At 36.6% G+C, this 22,500-nt stretch overlaps 2 pseudogenes; both read left to right on the forward strand.

Moving 5' to 3' along the window:
- Window positions 1-10,590, forward strand: part of LOC122342710 — an 11,147-nt pseudogene extending 557 nt beyond the window's left edge.
- Window positions 10,591-13,374: 2,784 nt separating this feature from the next.
- LOC122347941 overlaps window positions 13,375-22,500 on the forward strand; it is a 10,805-nt pseudogene continuing 1,679 nt past the window's right edge.

A 22,500-nucleotide genomic window follows, 5' to 3' on the forward strand; every position in this document is an offset into this window, starting at 1 on the left:
TTCCTGCCCAGTCCTCTGATTTTAGGGACAGAGACTTCTGGACTGGTTTAATGACCCTAGTTTGCTTAGACAAGGTAGTATGTCTGAATCAACCGCTTCTAAAGAAACACACATTAAGCTTTAACTGGACAGTACTCACAGTTCTTCTCTCTCCTCTAATCAGGTAAACTGAGTTGTAAGAGCATGGGTTAACAATCACTTCCAGTGACTTTGAAGGAGATCTTGATATGACTTGTTTTTTGGAGGAATTTCAAAGCAATCTGGAAAGAAAGGTATAAAACAGCATGCAAGAATAGCACTTTAAGAGTATATTTAAAATGCGTTATTCATCACTTTATCAGATAAGTGTCTTTATTAACCTTTATTTATCCAAACAGAAAATGACAGGTCAGTTGCGAGCAAGGCTAAATATAGCTTGTGCGTAAAAAGCCAAACCCAGAGCGATTACTTATAAATAGGCCAGCTCAGGAGATGCCCTCCCTTTCACCCTGATTGGAGGAGTTGGCCCGAGGAGCAGCCTCTTTATCAGCAGCGTGGAAGTTGAAGCCAACCAAAAGCAAAGGAAGTTGGGCTTAAGCGATGGAGACCAGGTGACACATTTCAGACATCTGTATAAAAGCGCAGGAATCTATTATCGAAGCAAATTTTTTTTTCTTATTGATCTTATTGTATCCTTTTACACTGTGCAGATATTGGAGGTGAGCAGGCAGGCGCTTGAGAATGTGCAGCTGTCCCAAAGCAACTGCAAATTCTCAAAACAATACACAGCTCTGCATGGAGTGTCAAAACCAACTTCCTGGGTGAGATTCCTACTCTGGAAACAACTTGCAATACATAAAAGGCTTTTTGATAAATATGCATTTTTTTAACTTATTTTTTACTCTTCCTCAGTCTTCAAGGAGCTGGTGGCCAGAATTAACCCAGAGTGAAAGGGAAAAACAGCGCTCCTCATCTTCCCAAGATTGGTAGCGGAGCAGTGCAGTAACCCGTTATTCTGTACCTGAAGTGCGGCAGGTTCTGATGTGTAATAGGTCAAGAAAAAGTCAGTAAGAAGGTCAAAGCACACATACTGTGGGCGTGACTAAATAAACTCATGAAGATTCTAGACAGAGACACGCATGAGCATCCTACCTCAGAAACCTTACAGGCAGCATGCAAGCACACAAATCTCTTCTTCTCTGACACTGTTGCTAACTTTACGAATCCTGGAAAGAGAAAGAACATCAGTCGCGTAGCTATTTTAGTGATATTTTCATACAGAGGCTGCAATCCATGGTCATTTTCCAAATCATCAAAGTGATCATCCTGACTTTGGGAGGAAACTGGAGCTTTGTGCATGTTTTCATTTAGTGCGCTTGAAGTGCAATTTATCAAAGGAGCATTCCCAAGCAACTAAATAATGACGCCTTATAAAGCTCTGCTCACTCCAGAGTCCCCACTATCAAGGATGATCACATGATTTGAAAAATGACCGTGACGCAGTACTTCCGGCATTGTTACACTCCTAACAGAAAATGTCACATCCGGCCAAGCTTTTGACGCACATGTATTAAATTCTGATTGATGTTCACCTCATAACCTAGTCATGCTGAGTCATTGCGCTTTTGTTATATAGTGACCTTCGGTTAGGGTTAGACTCAGGATGACAGCATTGTAGGATTAAGACAAAACAAACAGACTCAGCCCACAATGGCAGTCAGTGGAAATCTCCTCATCCAGTAACTTGACCCTGGCCCAAGGCCAACAACGCCATCACTCGACTACAGCACACAGCCACCAGGTAAATATGTATATAGAATATGCAAATGCGTGCTCAGAAGTCAGCATACATATATATATATATATATATATAATCAGCGTGTGTGTGTGTGTGTGCATATATGTGTCATATGTTTGTGTGTGTTAGTGTAACACAAAGCATATATAGACACAAAAATAATGATTTGATGTTGACACATATTTACAAAGCACCTTCTGAACCTTAATAACTGCTGTTTAACACACAATATACTGCTGCACAAGACATGGCTATATTCTAGATACAGCACCTTCACTATAATATTCTTCCTCATAAATGCATTCCACTCACTGCAGCTTTTTGTGTTCCTTTCCTTTTGTTATATTTTGCGATTTTACTAATGATCCAACATACCTCTCCTTGCTCACAGCACCTGGATTCACTCGTGAGTATTTGTGCACTGCCGCGTGTTCCTGCTCGCCTTTTTAGATACCTCCATGTGTAGTTCCACTCGTCTCTCTAGATAGCTGTCCGTCTTCCTAGATACCTAGATAATCTTGCGCACTGCCTGTCTATCTCTCTCTCTTCAAAATCTATAATGAAGTTCTGTCTAGACTGTATTTCCTTCTCTCTGTTCTACTGACCTTCTTAGCTATGTATAGTATCGTTTCTGGTACAGATATTATTCATTTTGTATACTTGAGTTTAGTGGCAACATTTTAATCTTTGATGGCACTATGGATGATCTTCAAAAAAAAAAGACTTATGGAAAGTTCTTATTTTTCAAAAGTAAGATGTAGCAGCACTGTTGCCACAGTTTTTGCCAATAGGCTGTGTTTTGCCAGTTGTCTGGCAAGCCTGACTCATGCTCTGGGTTAAATTAAACACACCCTAAGGCTGTAGGACTACATGCACACTTTATTACATTGTTTCTGGTTTATTTCAGTGGCCCGTCTGTGTAGATAAATACCCTTTTTAAGCATCTGCTAAACTTGCCACACCGGCCAAGTCAATTAGTTGATTCCTTCCTTTTTCTGACTTGGATTGATGTACTACTCTGACTGTTTTGTGTTTTTATGTACAACTTTTGTACAACTGTTTCTGTAGCTTCTGTTCATGCTTAGCATTGACTGAAAGTGTTTCCAAAAGTAAACGGTTCTCAATGTTTTTAATTAAGCATTGCAAGCTCTAATGTAATTATTCAAGTAAGTAGTAAAACAAAGATACAAATTGGAATGTTTAAAAAAACTATTTTATTCAGAAGAATTTAGTTTAAATTATTTTTACGCACATCTTTTGATGAATAAAATAAATTACAAAATGACCAACTTCACTGATGATGAGAAGTCCTACAAGATGTTTGAACAATTACGTTGACACCATAGTAGCCAAAGCGCTTTTTTTTAGAAGAGGTAAATGTGTAATTAACACCTCAGTTAAAATGCTGAGGAATGGGCTATATGATTGAATCTTAACTCTGTAATTTATCAATATAATTTATGTGTAGTAGTCATTAGGCTTGCCATTACATTAAATTATTATAAATCAAACAAAATCTTACAGGTTTAATATTGCTTAAAGATACAGTTTACCCAAAAATTATAGTGATTGTTTACTCACTCCTCATGTTGTTTCAAACTCATGTAAGTTTTTTCTCATGTTAATAAAAAAAAATATATATATATATATTTTGAAGAACCAGACAGTTGTTGGTTCCCATTCCATAGCAGGAAAAAGACACACTAAGGGAAACCATCAACTGTTTGATTACCAGCGTTCTTCAAAACATCATCTTTTATGTTCAGCATAAGAAAGAATCTCATAGAGGTTTGGAACGACATTAGGGTGAGTAATTGATAAAAATCACCACGTTACAAATGATCGCTTCCTACCTGAAATTACCATAAGTATGACTTTACCCACTTATATTAGGTAAATGGATATACTGTTATCTAATATAAACTGCTTGAGTCTTTATATCATCAGATAATTAAACTATATCATCAACCAGCGATAATAAATTGTAAACGTGTAAAATTAGTTAAAAGCTTTTTATTGTTGTATCAACATTTTACTGAAGAACCTGTACTTTTGTCAGCTCTGCTTTCCAATAAATCTCTGAAGGTTTTGTCTTCTGCCGAAGACAAGACATCTTCGCTGACCTCTGCTTGATCTGGATCTCCAGTTAACCACTATCTTTGTTATTCGAGTTCCTTTCATCTCTTTTTTGACTGGTTCCATCTTCCTCATAAGCATCTACCACATCTGCTTACTTAATATAGTTCTAGAAGTTGCATGAAATCTAGCTATGCTGGAATGTTTGGATCCTAGTTCTGACTGAGGTTTACATACTTCCTATATACAGTTGTTTTATGGTTTGTTGATGTTTTTCATTCACAGAATTACAAGACCAGGTGCTGCGTGTTTTCAAAGCAGACCAACAAAGTCGCTACTTACTGATCAATAGAGACACCACAGCAAGAGAGGCAGCCAATCAGGCGATCACGAGAGTTTGGCTTGACGTCAAGTCCTGAAGCCTATTCGCTCTGTGAGGTGTCAGTGACACAGGAGGGAGTTATCAAACAGAGACGACTTCCTGATCAACTCTCTAAACTGGCTGACAGGATACAGCTGAGTGCCAGGTTTGGTCTTAAGCTAAAATTGAGAAGTTAAATTGCTTGTGGTTTAATTCTACATTTAATGGTTATTTGCTTGCTTTTGCCAGTGGTACTACCTGAAGAGCAACATGGAGACGGAGACGCTGTGTTCGGATGTGGAAGCACAGGAGATGCAGCGAAGAGTCTGTGGTCCCTCTGTTGTCCTTGAGCTCCATGGAGATAGCCAATCAGCTGTCAGCACGAAACTATCTGCTCTTCTCCAGCATAGAACCAACGGATTACATCAGTGACCTCTTCAAGCTTCACCCATAAGATCCTCCCACCAACCTGCGCAACTTTGAGGGTCTTGTGAACCAGGAGACATTCTGGGTCGCCACCGAGATAGTACAAGAAACCAACCTGGCCAAAAGAGTGAAGATCATCAAGCACTTTATAAAGATTGCCCTTCACTGCCGTGACTCACTAAGAAATTTCAATTCCATGTTCGCCATAATCAGGTAGTGTTTTTTGTTCTTACCATGCTTCTTGCCATACAAATGTCAATGTGCTTTTGTTCTTTTTAGTTTGCTCTTGCTAGTAGTTGTCCCATCTTCTCTTCCACTATACAATGTCTTAAATCTATCTGTGTGTCTTTTGCAGTGGGTTCAATCTAGCACCCGTCGCTCGGTTGAGATCTACATGGGAACGGTTGCCTGGAAAATATGAGAAGCTATTAGCAGAGTTACAGGACGTTTTCGACCCTTCTCGTAATATGGCCAAGTACCGCAACCTGCTCAACAAACACAACCTTCAGCCGCCGGTCATCCCTTTGTTTCCTGTCATTAAGAAAGACCTCACGTTCCTCCATGAGGGTAACTTTACACCTTGCTGTTTGCTGCTGCCTAAAAATTTTGAATTTGGTTTGAAAATGTAGTATTAATCTGTCAAACCTGTGTATTTACAGGCAATGACTCCAAGGTGGACGGTCTGGTGAATTTTGAGAAGTTAAGGATGATTGCGAGAGAGATCAGACACGTGGTTCAATGGCTTCCATCACCATGGACCCTGCATTGCTTTTTAAGACAAGGTACACTAACTTACAAAGCATGCACTTATTCAGCAATGACATTTCATATGCACAAACATAAATGAATGTGTATATGAAGTAAAACTATAAGATAAAAGTGTACCCTAGCCCATAATAAAGACTCAAATAATGTCATATTTGCATTAAAAATGACATGATGGAGCAAGTGACACTTAATGAGAGTCATACACATACCTAAAACCTCTTTCATCTTATGCAGAGTAAAGTAAAGTGTAACCTTCGAAACTTGCTGAGCAGCACAGGAAATGAGCCAATTTGAAGTGCACGACATGGGCAAGTGCATGCCACACAAATAGTGCTTCATACGACTCGGTGTGAAGCAAAAAAAAAACATGTACACACAAACATACAGTAAAATTATCTTTTCACCTTTTCATCCAACATTTTTAATGATAAATATTTATTTTTGCCTTCTCTAAAGTTTTGAGTGAATTTCGGCAAAGCTTGCTGGGCTTGCAGCAAAGATGCATATCTCTGATGTCTAAAGAAGTTACCTGTGTAGGCAGCTCACTAGGGATTGTAACTGAACCAGTCTCTTGCACAGTGTGGCATATATCCAATGCTGACGGTTTCTGCTCAGTCATTTGTGTGCTTGGTGTCTTACTTGACTTCTTGTTTTGGGGCCTTTGCTCTGTGGGCTTCACTGTCTAAGCACTTGTGTCTTATGTCTCCTTTTACTCAACCCTTAATTTTCTTGTTCTTTGGCTCTTCAGTGGCACTTTCTTGTAGGAAGAAAAAGTGGAGAGTCTTGGGTAAGTGGGACTGCTACTATCTTTCTTTTGTCTCTTTCACTTTCTGTTAACTGTCATTGTTTGCTGCACAATGCTAAAAACCACACTAACACTTCCCTCTGTAGTCTAGTTTTAGTTGGGCTGCATATGTGAAATCTCATTTTTGACTTCCTTCTGCTTAAAGGCATGAATTTTGGAAACATGGGTGTTTCCAAATTATAATTTTTATGGTTGTATAAAAGTATTTCTGTTGTTAAGTAGGAATGGGCATTGAGTAATATTGTAGTGGAGTACTCATGTTTCATCATCAATGCCAGTTTAAAATGCTTTTCTTAAAAAATAAAAAATAAAAAATTGTATATACTGTACATGAAAAGAAGAAAATGTTCCCAACTGCATGAATAATCTATTTATACATAAAAGCAGATATAAAAATTGCTATTTATATTACTAAATAGTTTAGTTCCATTTCTAATTATTTCCAGTAGTGCTGTCAAATGATTAATTGCAAACACAAAAAATTTAGTTTGCATAATATATGTGGATGTTGTTGTGTGTGTGTGTGTGTGTATAAATACTCACACATACAGTATATATTTTATAACATTAACATGAAGTTATATTTATAGTGTATGTATTTATATTCATATAATTTATATCATAAATATATTTAACTACATTTTTCTGAAAAACATGCATAATAAATATACACCGCACACATACTTGTATTATGTAAACAAACTTATTTTGGATGTGATTAATCATTCGACAGCGCTGCTGGAAATAAATTAAAACAAAAACCTCTCCCTGAAACCATTATTTTTTGATTAATCAAAATTATTCATTAGAGCAGTGACAGTTTCCAGTACTGGTTAGTTAGTGCTAAATAAAAACACTGCTTTAGTTGAATGAGTGAACGAGAATGAGTACCTGATTCCTCATGCACATCCCTACTTTCTAGACATGAAAATATTTCATTAACCTGCAAATTTCTTAATTATTTTCTTTGTGCATGTTCAAACGGCCATGTTAATTCCAAAGCAAAATTCTCTGGCTGATTGATCTTGTTGTCTTCTGCTGTTGATTCGACATGTTCAGTACTATTGACATTCTGCATTAACATTGTGTGTTTTGTTTTAATGCGTGTAGGTCTCTAAGTCAGGTGAGCAGCTCTTCTCTCTCTGACATTGGAACAATGGGTGGAAAAAGAAAAGGAGGCGGAGCTCTTTTCTCAGTGCTAAGAAACTTTATGAGGTGGAGATGATGAGCAGGCGTGTGCGGCAGTATCTGGACACGCAAACACACGAGAGTGACGAGGAGAAGCTACACGAACTGTCTTTACAGTGTGAGCCTGCCCACAGCTCAGGTGGAGTAGCACACAGTTTTTAAAAACTATCACCTTTTGATTTTTGATTGTTTTGAATAAGATTAAAATGTCTATATATTTTTATGTTGTGATTTTACTTTATTTCTTCCCTTCAGATAATTGTTTATTTATACTATATTTTATACTATATACTATATTTTTTTCTTTTTCTTTTTTTTCTTTTTTTTTTTTTTTTTTATTTGTTTGGAAAGATAAGCTCTTATGTCTATATTTAGTTTATAATATAGTTTTTATTTTCTTTTTTTCCTCAGACTTTTACGTTCTCAACTTTAGTTGTAATTATTATTATATGGTTATCTTAAACACCAAAATGTGCTAAATAGCTGAAGTAAATAAATATATATGCACTTGTGATTTCAGCTCTGAAGAACTCTGGAGAAAGGAGGACGGGTGGATGCATCTCCTGTCAGTCAAAAGAAGCACCACTCCACAGCAGACTAATGGAAATCACGGTCGCAAGAAATCACTTGGCAAAGAGTTGCCACCATTCGGTAAGAGCTTACTCTTGTTTTTACTCCTGGTGTCATTCAGGCACCCTCTGCTGGTGACTTGTGAGTCTTGTTTGTAGTAAGATGAGTGTTTTGTGTCTGTAGGTGCCCAGTCTCCTCAGTCTCTTCATAAGATTTTGTCTCTCTCTGAAGAGGGGCGGGACAGACAACGAAAGCTGCCTGAGGACAGCCAGTCAAATGCTTCATCCCTCCTCTCCTCTCCACGCACTTCACCTCACAGCACACCGAGAAAAGGTATACTGACGATGTGTATGGAATTGGTTTAAGAATATTCAAGTGCACTATAATTTGCAATGTTCTGTTCTACAACTTTTTTATATGTATAATAACTAGGTACTAAACCTGAATGTAACATTGAACCATTTTAAGTCAAAGTATTTCCCTTATGCTACCCAGTCATTTCTTAAGTGCAGTGTAGTTACACTGTAAGTGCACATGCTGCAACATAAAGTGACCTTACTGTTATAATAAGATTCAATTATGCATAATTACATGCAAGTAATCCTAAAACAAACCCTAATCTAACCCTAACCATATAGAAAATATGTGCAGTTGATGTTTTTCTGATGACTGTTTTAATGTAATTATAGCATTATAGTAAAATAAAAACATATCTATTATGTTTATGTAAACTTGGCATTTAATAGTTAAATGTGATAAGTTATGGCTTTCAAAATTAAAAAGCAGTATAAGCTCATCAGAAATGCATGAAATTATTGGCAATTCTGTTGTTCAGTTGATTGGCTTGATTATTTTATTACATTAAATGTTGCATTATTTTACAAGCTATTGCGTATTTGAATGAATGGAATAGTTTTGTTTTTGTTTTTAATTGAAAACAAACGAACTGCAAATCAATTCAATTTTAACCCAGATTTACATTTCTAAAGAATAATGTATTATCTATTTGGTTATGTTTTTTTTAGGCCCACAGTTAGTGGTGAGTGAAGCATCAGATCAGCTGAGTTTGTTAAGCTCCTCCTCCTCTGATCTCATCATGGTTGATGACCACACGCACGCGTTCAAGCCCATACAATTACACACACACTCAGCACACGCAGAGCTGAACCCGACCAGATAAGCTTGGGGTAAGAGGCTTTATATACATGTATGCATAGATGTGCCTAAAAAGCTGGTATAGGATATCGATCAGTCGATACAGTTGGTCTAGTACCTGACTCTCTGTATTTCTTTCTTTCAGATCCTACTCCTTGACTCAGGATCAGTGTGACCGTGCATCGTTGGGCGCAGCAGACAGTGGCCGTGGCAGCTGGACGTCCTGCTCCAGTGGGTCCCATGATAACATCCAGAGTATTCCACAGCGTGTGGGTTATTATGACAACCGCAGCTGGGAGATGCTGTCAGAAGGGATGGGGCGTAGTCACATGAACACACCTACCGGTTACTGGGCGATGAATTGGAAGGAGACACAGGAACGATAAAACGCAGAGGTGGAAAAAAATGACGAAACCCCAAACATAAACAAAAACACTGCGGGTCGGAGGAGGGGCGTTTTTGAGAGCCGCCGCCACGCCGCCTGGTTATACTGCTCTGTCATTGGCTGAGGCAGACAGCCACAGTCATGCGCATGGCCGGCGCCCACCAGACTACACGGCGGCTCTGCAGAGGTCCCGTTCCTTAAAAGGTCATGTGAGCCTCCTCCACTTCACCCATCCAGTAGATTGCCAGCATACAACCACTGCCAGTCACCACGACGACCACAACCGGATGGTGAGTATTAGGAAAAAAAATCTGATTACATTGATACTTTTACTAGTATACGAACAGATTTCAGTACTAAAGCAAAACAAAAAAACTAATGCCATTCTTTCATACTAAAATAGTTTCAAGTTTTTCCACAAGTAATAAAAGTATGAAAAACAGTAAACTAGTTTCACCCAAATTTAATTTAATCCTTTTAATTAATAAAATTTAAACGCATCTTATTTTTTTGGTATAAAGAGGATTTACTATTAAAATTAAATATTGTGTGATTATTTCTTAAAAAAATAAAGTTTTACACATTTTTTAAACAGTAGGGGTAGAAGTAGCCTATCAAATACATTATTTTAAATAATAGTAATATGTTTCTGGCACAATGTCTAAACCAAACTTTTATTTTGACGGGTTGCCGTCAATACATTTCTGTGTATATGAGATGACTCTGGTTGTGCTCAAATGAAACGCTAAAATGCATGTAAAGTGACTTGTGTATGTGTATCAAGCTCTTATATATATTTTTCAGTTTTTATGTACTTTATTTCTCCACCTCAGATAATTTCATTTCAAATAATGAAAATGTTTTTCATATTTGTTTACATTATATTCATATTTGTTTTTATAATATTTTTTCTATTTTGTATTTTTTATTTAAAAAATATATTTTTATTTGCTTTTAAATATTTAAAATTAAAGTCAAGCTCTAATTTTGTCTCTTTTCTTTACAGAAAACGAGCAAATATCTGCCGTTTAATCAGAGACTCTTCGCATCTTTTTTCCCAAAGTTGGGCTGACATTATTGTGACAGTCGAGATGGATTCGTGGCTGTCTACTGACCTTCATGAGAGAGATCGCTGTGAAAGAGGACAGTTTCAGATAAATTGTTGGCACTTTTAACATAAGTTCTGCAAAACAAAAACAAGAAAGACGTCACGCAGTCTCATTTTAACCGCACCCTAATGGGAGGTGTTGCACATGGCGTAAGATCAGTGTTAAAACTATAGAAACAGTATTATTTCATTAGATGTTTTAATATACAATGTTACTTTATTATGTCACGTGTTAAAGACACTGTATGTGCTTGTGAGAGGGAGCGCTGAAATCATTCACAGAGGAAGACGGTTCTCTTCGGACACTTGAAGACAGAAAAAAAAAAAAGACTGAGCAGCTGCCTCTCACAAACCTCAACAGTCTCGGACATTTTCTCTGTGCTGATCATCAGTGTTTTTTTTTGTTACTCATGAGTATATGACCATTTTAACGTGCATTTTCTCATCTGATCACGTTCCCAAAAACTTTCCAAATGTTTCTGTTTGAAAATATTTTATGTTTTGTATTTTTTATTTAATTTTATCTGTCAGTATCATTGTTTCCGACTATCCGAGTATATGGCACAAATCGTCTTGTTGCACAGATTTTCAGAAGCAAGAGGTTGTAGTCAAGAACATATAAATTATCGTTGTTACATAGATGGTAGGTGGTCATAATATGGTCAGTAAAATTGTTACAGCCGTATATTTTGCTTAGAATGTCATGAGTTTGTGATAGTTCAAATGTATCGCTTGTGTTTCTACCCAGCCAAATCTATAAGAATCACATGCATTTCTACGTCTTTTACAAAGACAACTGGCAAAGTCTGTAACTACTTTTGTATTTTTAATACAACTATTGTAAATATTGGTTATATTTTTGTTAAAAATTTCAGAGACTTATTCTGTTTATTGGACAATTCAGCTACGAATGACTGAGGAAAATAAACACTGTAGCAATGAAATCCGATGTCTCATCTTTAACTTTGTTACTTTTGATGCTTTAATGTTGGGTAGAAAGTATCTTAAAGTGCCCTTTACAGGTTTTTGAAAATGACCTTTTGTGCAGTGTGTGAAACGGCTCAAAGGAGCGAAAACATCCTCGACGTTTTAAATCGGAAAGTACACGTGTGTAAAGTTAATGCGTCTCAGAAGAAAGAGTCGACCCTGAATGGTGAAACATTAGCATATTGCCCGCCTACTCATTGTGTGGCTGTTCTGGAAAAACTTGCCCTATGTGCACGCTATCCACCCTACCTGCCCTAAATTCTATTGACAATGACTTATTACGTAGATTTAGCACATTGGGACTCAGGCTTGATTTTCTTGTTGGTCAGAATGAAAATGCTAATTCATTCTTTGCCACTGGGTGCGCTTTTGGAGCGTTAAAAGCTTTGGCAGTTGTTAAACAAATGAAGCAAAATAATAAATGCATATATTAAGAAAAAAAGACAAGTGTTTTTGACCAGTGCATACATTTCAAACTCTTGTTTGATGCTCCCAAAACCAAAATTTAAAGCTTTTCCTAACCCATAGGGCACTTTAAAGATGAAAAAGGCAGATCTTTTCCATTATTCTGACAAACAGGTAACTCCACCTAACACTCATTGGCAAAGATCTTTTCAGACTGACTAACAAATGTGGTCCATTTTTCTCTGCTTTTTTTATGGAGTATATGTTGTGCTATGTTGATGAAAAGTATTGTGCCTCAGGACACCTGTTTCAATCGCTTCCTGTCAGTTATTGGGGAAATTTTATGCCTGGTAATTGAAATATATAATTGTGAAATTGTGTAAATAGTTTACAATTGATGATTGGCTAAAATGTTTAATTTTGTGCAGTAATAATGAGAATTTGAAGAATTTATTTTTTTTGTTTGTTTTTTGTAGTCATGATTTTAAGATATGCACCTATAAAGAAAATATTAAAAAAAAATAAATAAAAATAATACTTACTGAAGAAAATATTTGCCGAAGTAAAAAGTGCAAATCACTAACCATTTTTTTTTTTGTACAATTGTACCATATCATTAAAGTAAATAATTTTTAATGAATAACTGCTATTACAATATTATATAAGGGTCAATATTCTTTAAAGTACTCCTATGATGAGTTATGAAAGGATTATATTTTTGTTTTGGGAGTCCCAAACAACAGATTGACCAGCGTGCAAGATTAACAAAAAAGTTGTAATGTTTCTATTTAGCTGTTCTTAGGGTCACAGAACCCGTAGTCTACAAAGCTATGAAGCACAACTGAATACTAATGAGAAATATTTCTTGAGGATTAAATCGGCATCGCAAGGATTTCTAAAATTTACAGGACTCACTAAACACTGTTTTAATGCCTAATATTTTTATTATTAAGTGTAGCTTGGCTGAACATACTAGCTTTCTTTCAAAGCCATTACACAAATCTTATCGACCCCGTGTATAATTAAAAACGATGTCCTCTTTAAGATACGCTTCGGTTCAAAACGGTTATTTGTTGTTTGCAGGATGACCACGCACCGCCGGTCTGTCACGAGGTCTTCCAGCAGGAGAGGGGCGCTGTGGGGCCGCTCGTGTTTTTGTTTGTCGCCGAAGGAGCGTGTCAGTCTTTCCTTCACTCTTGTTTTTGTGTGTGAGCTGTGTCGTTTGAGTCTCTGGATGTGTCCTGTCCTCACCCACACAACGGACCTGTCTGCCGCTCGGTATCCGGTCGCGTCAGTCAAACCGACACCGACAGCGAGGCCGCGGTTCTCTTTATATTCATCAGCGGAGCTGGACCTTGCGCACCAGGACCCAGTCCAGCCCGGCTCGGCTCGGTTCGGTGGACGGGACACAGCGGGGATTTAAACGACAGAGCCCGACCAGAGATGGAGAAACGCAGACTGATGTGAACGGAACCAGCGCTATGGAGATACATCCACTGTAAGGGCTGTGTGTGTGTGTGTGTGTGTGTGTGTGTGTGTGTGTGTGTGTGTGTGTGTGTGTGTGTGTGTGTGTGTGTCGCACTACTGTAATGTCAATATAGAGTAAATCTGTTCAGCCATGAGATCACATGACAGCTCTCAGTCTTTGTCCACACGCCTCCAACACTCTTTATGTCACATGTTTAGGAGCCGGTGTCAGGTTTGACAACTGCCATATGGTCACTTATGGTGTGTGATGATGATGATGATGATGATGATGAAGATGATGTACCACTGTGTGTGCTTGTTTCAGATGCACTAAGCTTTGTCATCATAAAGCTGTGGAGCTGAAGGATGATGTGTGTGAGAAACAGAGTGCGGTCACCATCAATCCACGTCACATGAGGAAGGCTTTCCGGATCATGAATGAGCTCCGCAGGTGTGTGTGTGTGTGTGTGTGTGTGTGTGTGTGTGAGATGCTGGGGGAAATCATGCAGTGCCTCTTTGTAACAGTAACTAAATATTGTTTTTTATATGTCTGTTCTTACATGGATATTTAACTTAAAAATGTGATTTGTTGGGAGAATGACAGCCTCACTCTGCTCGTATTCACTTTTATCGGGTTTTTAAAAAGGGTTTTTTTGAAAGTGACTGATGACTGAGGTTAGCTTTTCTGTTCAACACGCCATTTGATCGGCTAAAAAAGACATTTAAGTAAGTCTTTGCAGTTATTAAGACGTTAATGTAGAGTTTTAATAATACAGTTGCCACAGAAACTATTTCGATGTTTCAACCGTTTAAAATTGGATACAAGACCAAAATATCAAACACCACATGGCATTTATTTACAATGTACCTAACTTTTTATTTTTAATGTTTTTATTATTATTATTATTTTGCAATTTTAAATGAATACTTTTATTCAGCAAGGTTAAAAGTTGATCAAAAGTGACATAAGATTTATTTCAAATATTGAACAAATGTATTAGTTTCCACAAAAAATATTAAGCAGTGCAATTGCCTTCAGTATTAATGATAACAAGAACTCTCTCTTCATCAGCAAAACAGCACATTAGGCTCATTTCTGAAAAGTCACACTGGAGTACGAGCTGCTAAAAATTAAACTTTGTGGTCACAGGAATAAATTACATTTATTTTTATGATTAATTAGTATGTTAAAATGGTAAACAGTCGTTTTAAATTGTGTCGCTATTGATCAATATATTTTCTTTTTTTTTTTTTTTAAATTGACCCCAAACTTTTCAAGCTAAATATTTCTGAAAAGTGTTGCGTATGAAAACACGAGGCAAACCAGTGGAAAGTCCCATTATGGAAACTGACTGGCTGGTCATCCTGTCAGAGACACTGGAATGTAGTCATTTTCTAGGAATAAAGCCTCACACGCATACATGTCTTATGTTGGATGCATAATTTAAGAAAAATCACATTGACATTAAAATTGCTCAGAAAAAAAGAGGTTAGTTCTGTGGTCTTCCTGTATTTTCAGATGCTGCTATGTTTGTAGCGTGTAATGCAGTGTCATTTTAGACGTTTGGTCCAAATAGGCTTTTGTGGCGTTACGTGTGTAGAATTGATCAGTTCACATGCGTGAAATCTTTTCCCTGTCTGCAGTCAAAGTGTGTTATGTGATGTCACCATCATTGCGGAGGATGTGGAGATAGCTGCTCATCGAGTCGTCTTAGCGGCGGGGTGTCCGTACTTCCACGCTATGTTTACAGGTGAGAACACACTCACACACACTCACAACAGTATATACGTGTGTGAGTGTGTATATGTGTGTGTGTGTGTGTGTGTGTGTGTGTGTGTGTGTGTGTGTGTATTTGTATGTTTTTAACTGTTTTTAACATTTCTTAGAAATCTTTTTTTTTTTTATTGTTCATTCCAATTGATCTCAATCAAACTACAGCTGGGTTATTTTTAATTAAAAAAGGTTAAAAAACAAAAATAAAATGGCTAACAATAAAAACATGATAACATAATAAACTACAGTTGTCTGTTTTTACATATTATTATTATTATGTGAATATATGTGATTGTAGGAGAGATGACTGAGAGTCGTCAGAGGAAGGTCGAATCAAAGAGATTGTGGCTGGACTCTGGGAATGCTGATCGACTATGTTTACACTGCTGAGATCCAAGTAACAGAGGAGAATGTGCAGGTAACTGTGTGTGTGTGTGTGTGTGTGTGTGTGTGTGTGTGTGTGTGTGTGTGTGTGTGTGTGTGTGTGTGTGTGTGTGTGTGTTGCACACTGTAAAAATATGACCTTAAAACTCAGGTGACTGAATTTGTATTCTTTTTATGTTGTGTTCTTTGGTATTACTCTGAGAGGACAGAAAATCACATCCAGGATGCATGCGTGTGTGTGTGTTGTGTGGGTGGGTGTCAGTAGCTTATGTGTCTGTGTCTGCACAGTTGACTAGACGGAGAGCGTTAAAATGAGGCCGGATTTTTAAGGAAGTCAAATCCAAATTTTGCTGCAAAGCTTAGCAATAAGAATGACCCTAATGGTAAGCCTAACCTTCTAGGGCCGTCATTAATGCTGTCAGTTTAGTTTGTGTGCGCATTAAGGTGAAAAAGTGTAAATTGTGTCAGGGTTAAGGACATAAATACAGGACACTATCTTGGATTAAAAACAGCCGGATGAAATGCAACTTGGCTTACTTTTGACGTGCAAAATTTAGTTGCGTGGGATCCTTAAAAAACATTGAGCCACAACCCAAAGACATTTATTTCACATGTCCAGTTAGGGGTGGAGATATACCACGATGAACCGGTAGAAGCGTTTGAGCTATCGTCTGTATCAGCGATTACACGCCGCATGGCGCTGCTGTGCTATGTGGACACGAAAACTCAATGTCTGGACGTTTTTAAGCAATGCGGTTTAAAAACTAGCGATTTTAAGCTGTTTAAAGTAGTCCCATCATGATACGATTAATTGTGATTAATCGCATCCAAAAGTATTCTTGTGTGTGTATATAAATACGCACCCATGCAGTATATATTTTGAATATATTTGCTGTTATTTACATGCAAATATCCATATCATTCACATCACGTATAAATATATTTAATTATATAAACTTAATATATTTTTCAGAAATGCGTACATGCATAGACGTGTAGTTATGTATACATTATACATATACACAGTGCATATACTATAAACAAAAAGTTTTGTTTTGGATGTGGTTAATCGCGACTAATCGTTTGACAGCACTAGATGAAGCACTAGATACGCACACACTGTCTGAGACTGAACTCTGTCAGAAAGATGTGCGTACATAAAAAGTTATTTTTACTGCTTTAACTGTTAAATGCACACTTGTGTGGCAAAATGCCCATCTTTGCAAGTATCCTCGTAAACACAGTAATTTAGGTCTAGGATTTTAAATGACAGCAAACAGCTGAGAAAGAAAACGCGTGTAACAGTATTTTGGATCAAGGCAGCTCTTACACTTACACTAGTCTGCTGTCTATCATCTATGTAAATCAAACCACAAAAGAGAAAATTTCTCACTGCTCCCGACTAAATCACTTTTGTAACTTTAATAGTAAGAAATATATGTTTAATTTACGCAGTGACGAATATGAAGTGTTTTTATACGTTTCATTTATTTTCAGTACGTATGCAACCGTATAACTGTATATTTTGTTCTGTTGCTAGTAATTAATTTCTTATTCTATTTAGTCTCTGACGGTTTAATTGTTTTAAATTTGGTTATTAATATAAGTTTTTTTTTTGTGATATTGACACTGGAGATATGTATGTAGTAAGCAAACTATTTAAGAGAGCCTAAAATAAAGTGTTTTTATTCAGGTGCTTTTGCCGGCCGCTGGTCTGCTGCAGTTACAGGAAGTTAAAAAGGCCTGCTGCGAGTTTCTCATAACTCAGCTTCACCCAACCAACTGCCTCGGTATCCGCGCCTTCGCTGATTTGCACGCCTGCACGGAGCTGCTCAACCTCGCCAACACGTACGCAGGTGTGTGTCCATCGATAAAAGAAAGAACTGAGAAATGCACGCGCGTGCACAGTAGTCATAACAGCTACGTTCCTTATTGGATGTGTCAGTAACTCTGTTTGACAGCCTCAATCTCTCTCCCACTCATCGACACTCACAGAGCAACACTTCTCAGAGGTCGTGCAGAGTGAAGAGTTTCTCAATCTGGGCATGGAGCAAGTGTGCAGTCTCATAGCGAGCGACAAACTCACCATTCCATCAGAAGAAAAGGTAGCGTCGCTTTTCATGAGAGGCTTGTATTGCTGTAACTATAGCAGCACACAGGTGATTTTATCATGCGGACATTTTTTCAGCTCTGTTGCCATGGTAACATACTGCCGGTACAATAATACTATGGGAATAGCTGTAGCTGCTGCTGAGTTTGTTGGTCGTCATAGAAACAGTTGGAAGTTGGAAGATGCAAGGCGTGGGCACCATGCTGTTTTTTTGCCATGGCAACACCAGCTTCTAAAGATATCATATTTTTGTGTTTATTAATTCATTTCAGTTCTACGTCTGGCTTGTTCCACCTGTTATTAACATTCATATCTGGTGTGCTATTTAAACCTGGTATCGACATGCATCTCAGAAACATCTCCTGTGATCATTTTTGTTCAGATTTTGAGAACGCGTTTAACTACATGCATCTCAATTTTGACAAAATACTTATTTCAGAACAAAAGAAGTGTATAATAAGAGATAATATCGTACAGAAGAGCCCTGCAAAATCTAATGACTATATTTCAAGGTCAGTAAGTCTCTTGATAAATTACCTTGTTATCACAAGACAAGATTAATTTAAGATTAATCAAGATTAGTTCATGTGATTCAACTCCTCAAAAGTGTTATGATCACAAACTACCGTAATCATTAAACTATTTAATAAAACAATAAAGCTAAATTAAAATAAAATACAAATATAATATTACACAACTTGCATTGTGGCAGCTTTGTTTGAAATAATACAATGAATTAGTAAATGTTTAAAAACAGAAATTAAAATGGCAAAATCCTTAACTTGCATAAAAATCAAACTAAGCACTAAATAAAAAAATCCTATAGTAATATATGATGAAAATATGTTATTAAATTTTACTTAATTATAGTTGTTTCACATTACATATTTTATAATCATTATATTGTTATGGTAAAATCAACCAAACGTACAAAACGGATTAAAAAAATTGTTTCAAAGAAATTGTGAAATACTTTAAACAAGATTTTAAAAGTTATTTTTACTTTCTTTACTATCAGTTTATTGTCAGTAAAATGGAATGAGTGGGCGGTGCTTTGATGTCCATCACATATTGGTGTTCACACTACACTACTACTAATGTGATGCAGTTACATGCATTTTTGACTTTCTATGTATGTTATGGCAGTTGTAGATATGTATAGATAAAAGGCCTTTTAGACGCTGTTTCTGTGGCTCACTATGCATAAGCCGTCTACCTATCAGGATCTCCGTGAACACTCAAAAATAAGTTGCATCTACACTGCAGCTATAGTTATATGCATGTAATAAATATCTATATCTTGAGTAGACTTTAAAAAAATCGGTTTTGTTAAACTACACATACAAGACAAACAGAACATTTAAAGAGTATTTTAGTATTGGGTTAATAATGCATATTTAGTTTTTACAACCAGTTGCTGCATTAATGTTTTTGCATCTTGAAACTCATAGATTTTTAATGTGAATTATGACTGTTCCAAGATGGCATACCTATACATTTCTGTGATTGCAGTTATCATATCTCAAAATGTTTTGTGACTGTTTTACAGCTGTACTTCCTGCTGGTGAATCGCAGGTATAACAGGTTTCCCTGGGTGTTTATAGGTGTTTGAGGCGGTCATAGCTTGGGTCACGCATGATAAAGATGTGCGTCCAGAACACATGGCTCATCTGATGGAACATGTTCGCTTGCCTCTTCTTTCCAGAGAATACCTCGTACAGGTATGCATGCGTGATTGAGTAATGCATTAGTGAGCTTTGCTTTGATTTGCTTTGATTTTCTAATGGTAATTGAATTTTGTGTGTGTGTAGAGGGTGGAGGAGGAAACGTTAGTGAAGAACAGCAGCGCCTGTAAAGACTACCTAATTGAAGCCATGAAGTACCACCTGCTGCCGGCCGAGCAGCGCACCTTGATGAAGACCATCCGCACTCAGAGTGAGAACACCCATCAGCTACCCAAAGGTTTGTCTGGACACTCTTAATTATTATTGGATTATTTTTTGACGCTTCCGCTAGCTGTGAAGCTGGATCTAAACTCATGTCATATATCTGAAGATCTTCGCTTAATGGCTGCAAATCTCAAGTGCATGCCAAGATGTGATTTGTGGACATTTTAGTCATAATAGTTTTATTAAACCAAGCAAATGAAATGAGATATATATATATGTATATTTTTTTTATATATTTTATATTTTATACCTCTTCAACAACAGTTTCTTTATACTTTGAGGAATCAAGTTTTGATAACCTTTTTAGTCTGGAAAACTCTTGAAAAGCCATGTAAATGTTAATATGTTGAGGTTGATAATCAATGTTCTAATCTAGAAGGTTTTGATGCAGACTCTTTTCTTGGTGTAGTATAGGTCACTTTAATTAAAATGAATTAAAAGAAGACTGAAATTATTAAAATAATAATAAAAATAAATTCTAAACATTAAGAATATTTTAATGGCATGTAATTACAGAGCTCCTCAAAAGGGCAAAAATATAGTAAAAGCATGAATACAAAGAATTTTTTTAATAACTTGGAACGTTTTAAACAACATTAACAAAAAAATTAATTAGTTTGAGAAGCAGTGTCCTAGAGGGTTTTTGTTGAGTGTGTGTGTGTGTGTGTGTGTGTGTGTGTGTGTGTGTGTGCAGTGTGCACAAGGTGCAATTAACATGAAAACTGAAAAAAAACCTAATTTGAAATATATTACCTTTAAATAATATTAAAATTGCATAGCTCTGCAAAAAGTGCATACAGTTTATGAACTTTGTTTAGATCTTAATATGTATATTGTTATTAATATATATTTTATTTTTATTATATTAAAGTAAATAAATACTTTTAAAAAAACAAATTCAAAACATTAAGAACATTTTAATAGCATGTAATTACACAGCTCCCAAAAGGGCAAAATATTATAGTAAAGCATGAATACAAAGATAATTTTTGTAATAACTTAGAACATGTTTTAAACCACTTTAACAAAAATTTGAGAAGCAGCGTCTTAGAGGGGTTTTATTGGAGTCTGTGTGTTTGTGCACGCAAGGTGTAATTAACATGAAAACTTTATGAAATAATTTTTTTAAATATAATAGCATTAAATAATACTAAAATTGCATAGGTAAGTGCATACATATTTTTATTTTTATTATTATATTACAGTAAATAAATCCTTTTTCATGTGTTAAAGGTGATGGTGGTGGTGGGGACAGGCCCCTAAAGCCATCCGCAGTGTGGAGTGCTATGATTTTGAGGAGGAGAGATGGTTCCAAGTGGCAGAATTACCCTCCAGGCGATGTCGAGCAGGTGAGCTGCATGCTCTGTGTCATTGACAAGGACTGACTAAACCCTGCTCTCACGTTCAGCAGCTCTGCATGTGAGAACCACTACTGAAATAGTGATGGATTTTTGTTATGTGCCTGCTCCTGAAAATATTCAGCTGTTTAATTTACGTTGGTGAAGAAAATCAGATTTAGTGAAATTGCACGTTTAAATTCACCTTTATCATCAACACATCACAAAAGTGGCTCAAGTGGAATATGTACCCCAACAGACTTTTTTTCCCATAACATAAACATTTGGTGACAACATACACTAACAGGTAAAAGTTTATGGTCAAGTTAAGAGATTAGTTGGTCACACTTTCCAATAACATGCCATTAAAGGGTTGCTTCACCCCAACATAAATATTATATATAAAATAAATATTATAAATATGGCAAGTTGAGGTAAAAGTGAACTTTTAAGTAAGTTCACCCCAAAACAGAAAGTTCTGTCATTAATTACTTACAATTGAAATATTAGATTTTTAATACTGGATGCTTGACTTTTTCTTTTTTTATGTATGTGTAGGTGTGGTGTACATGGGTGGTGTTGTGTATGCTGTTGGGGTTTTAGGTCGTTACGCATGAGTGAGGACGGTGGATGCATATGACCCCGTAAAAGACGAGTGGTGTTGCGTCAGTAGCATGCAGGACCGGAGGTCAACTCTAGGCTCCTCTGTCCTCAACGGCTTGCTTTATGCTGTTGGAGGGTTTGACGGCAGCACAGGTAATATGTTAATTGATTTTGCATAATCTTGCATAATGTTTATGTGGAAAAGTGCATAGCTGTTACACAACAATTCTCATTATTATGAGGATACTGATAAAAAATGTAATGTACTGTTTGCACAAGGAGCGTGCCTTGCAACTATGGAGGCATTTGTGAAAGACGTTGCGTAATATCATTGCACCTACTGCAGCCGTGGTACGGCAGTTCCTTGATTATTAAGGCAGAATGAGAGTATAGTTCCTAGCCATATCAGCCTAGAAAAATGCAACTTTTACACAATATAACTATAGAAGAGTCAAGTTTTAAATAGAAACATTTCTAACGATGCTAACGGTCTGATCAGATTCAATGATCTATGCTAAGTTGCGCTAAACGTGCAACCTCCAGAAAAAGAGATCGGCTGAATGGATTCGAAACTTTTCAAAAAAGTTTTGCTTCAAGATGATGTTGGTTTGCAGGTTTAGCTACTGTAGAGGCATACAACGCTAAGGCCAATGAGTGGTTCCACGTGAGTCCCATGAACACGCGACGTAGCAGTGTTGGAGTTGGCGTTGTTGGAGGTTAGTGACTGCTAAGAAGCCAGTCGACTTCTGTCTATATATATATATATATATATATATATATATATATATATATATATATATATATATATATATATATATATATATATATATATTTAGCATGGCTGTTCTGCTTTTGTTTGGCATTT

Source organism: Puntigrus tetrazona, chromosome 1, assembly GCF_018831695.1.
Source record: "Puntigrus tetrazona isolate hp1 chromosome 1, ASM1883169v1, whole genome shotgun sequence".
Lineage (NCBI taxonomy): Eukaryota > Metazoa > Chordata > Actinopteri > Cypriniformes > Cyprinidae > Puntigrus > Puntigrus tetrazona.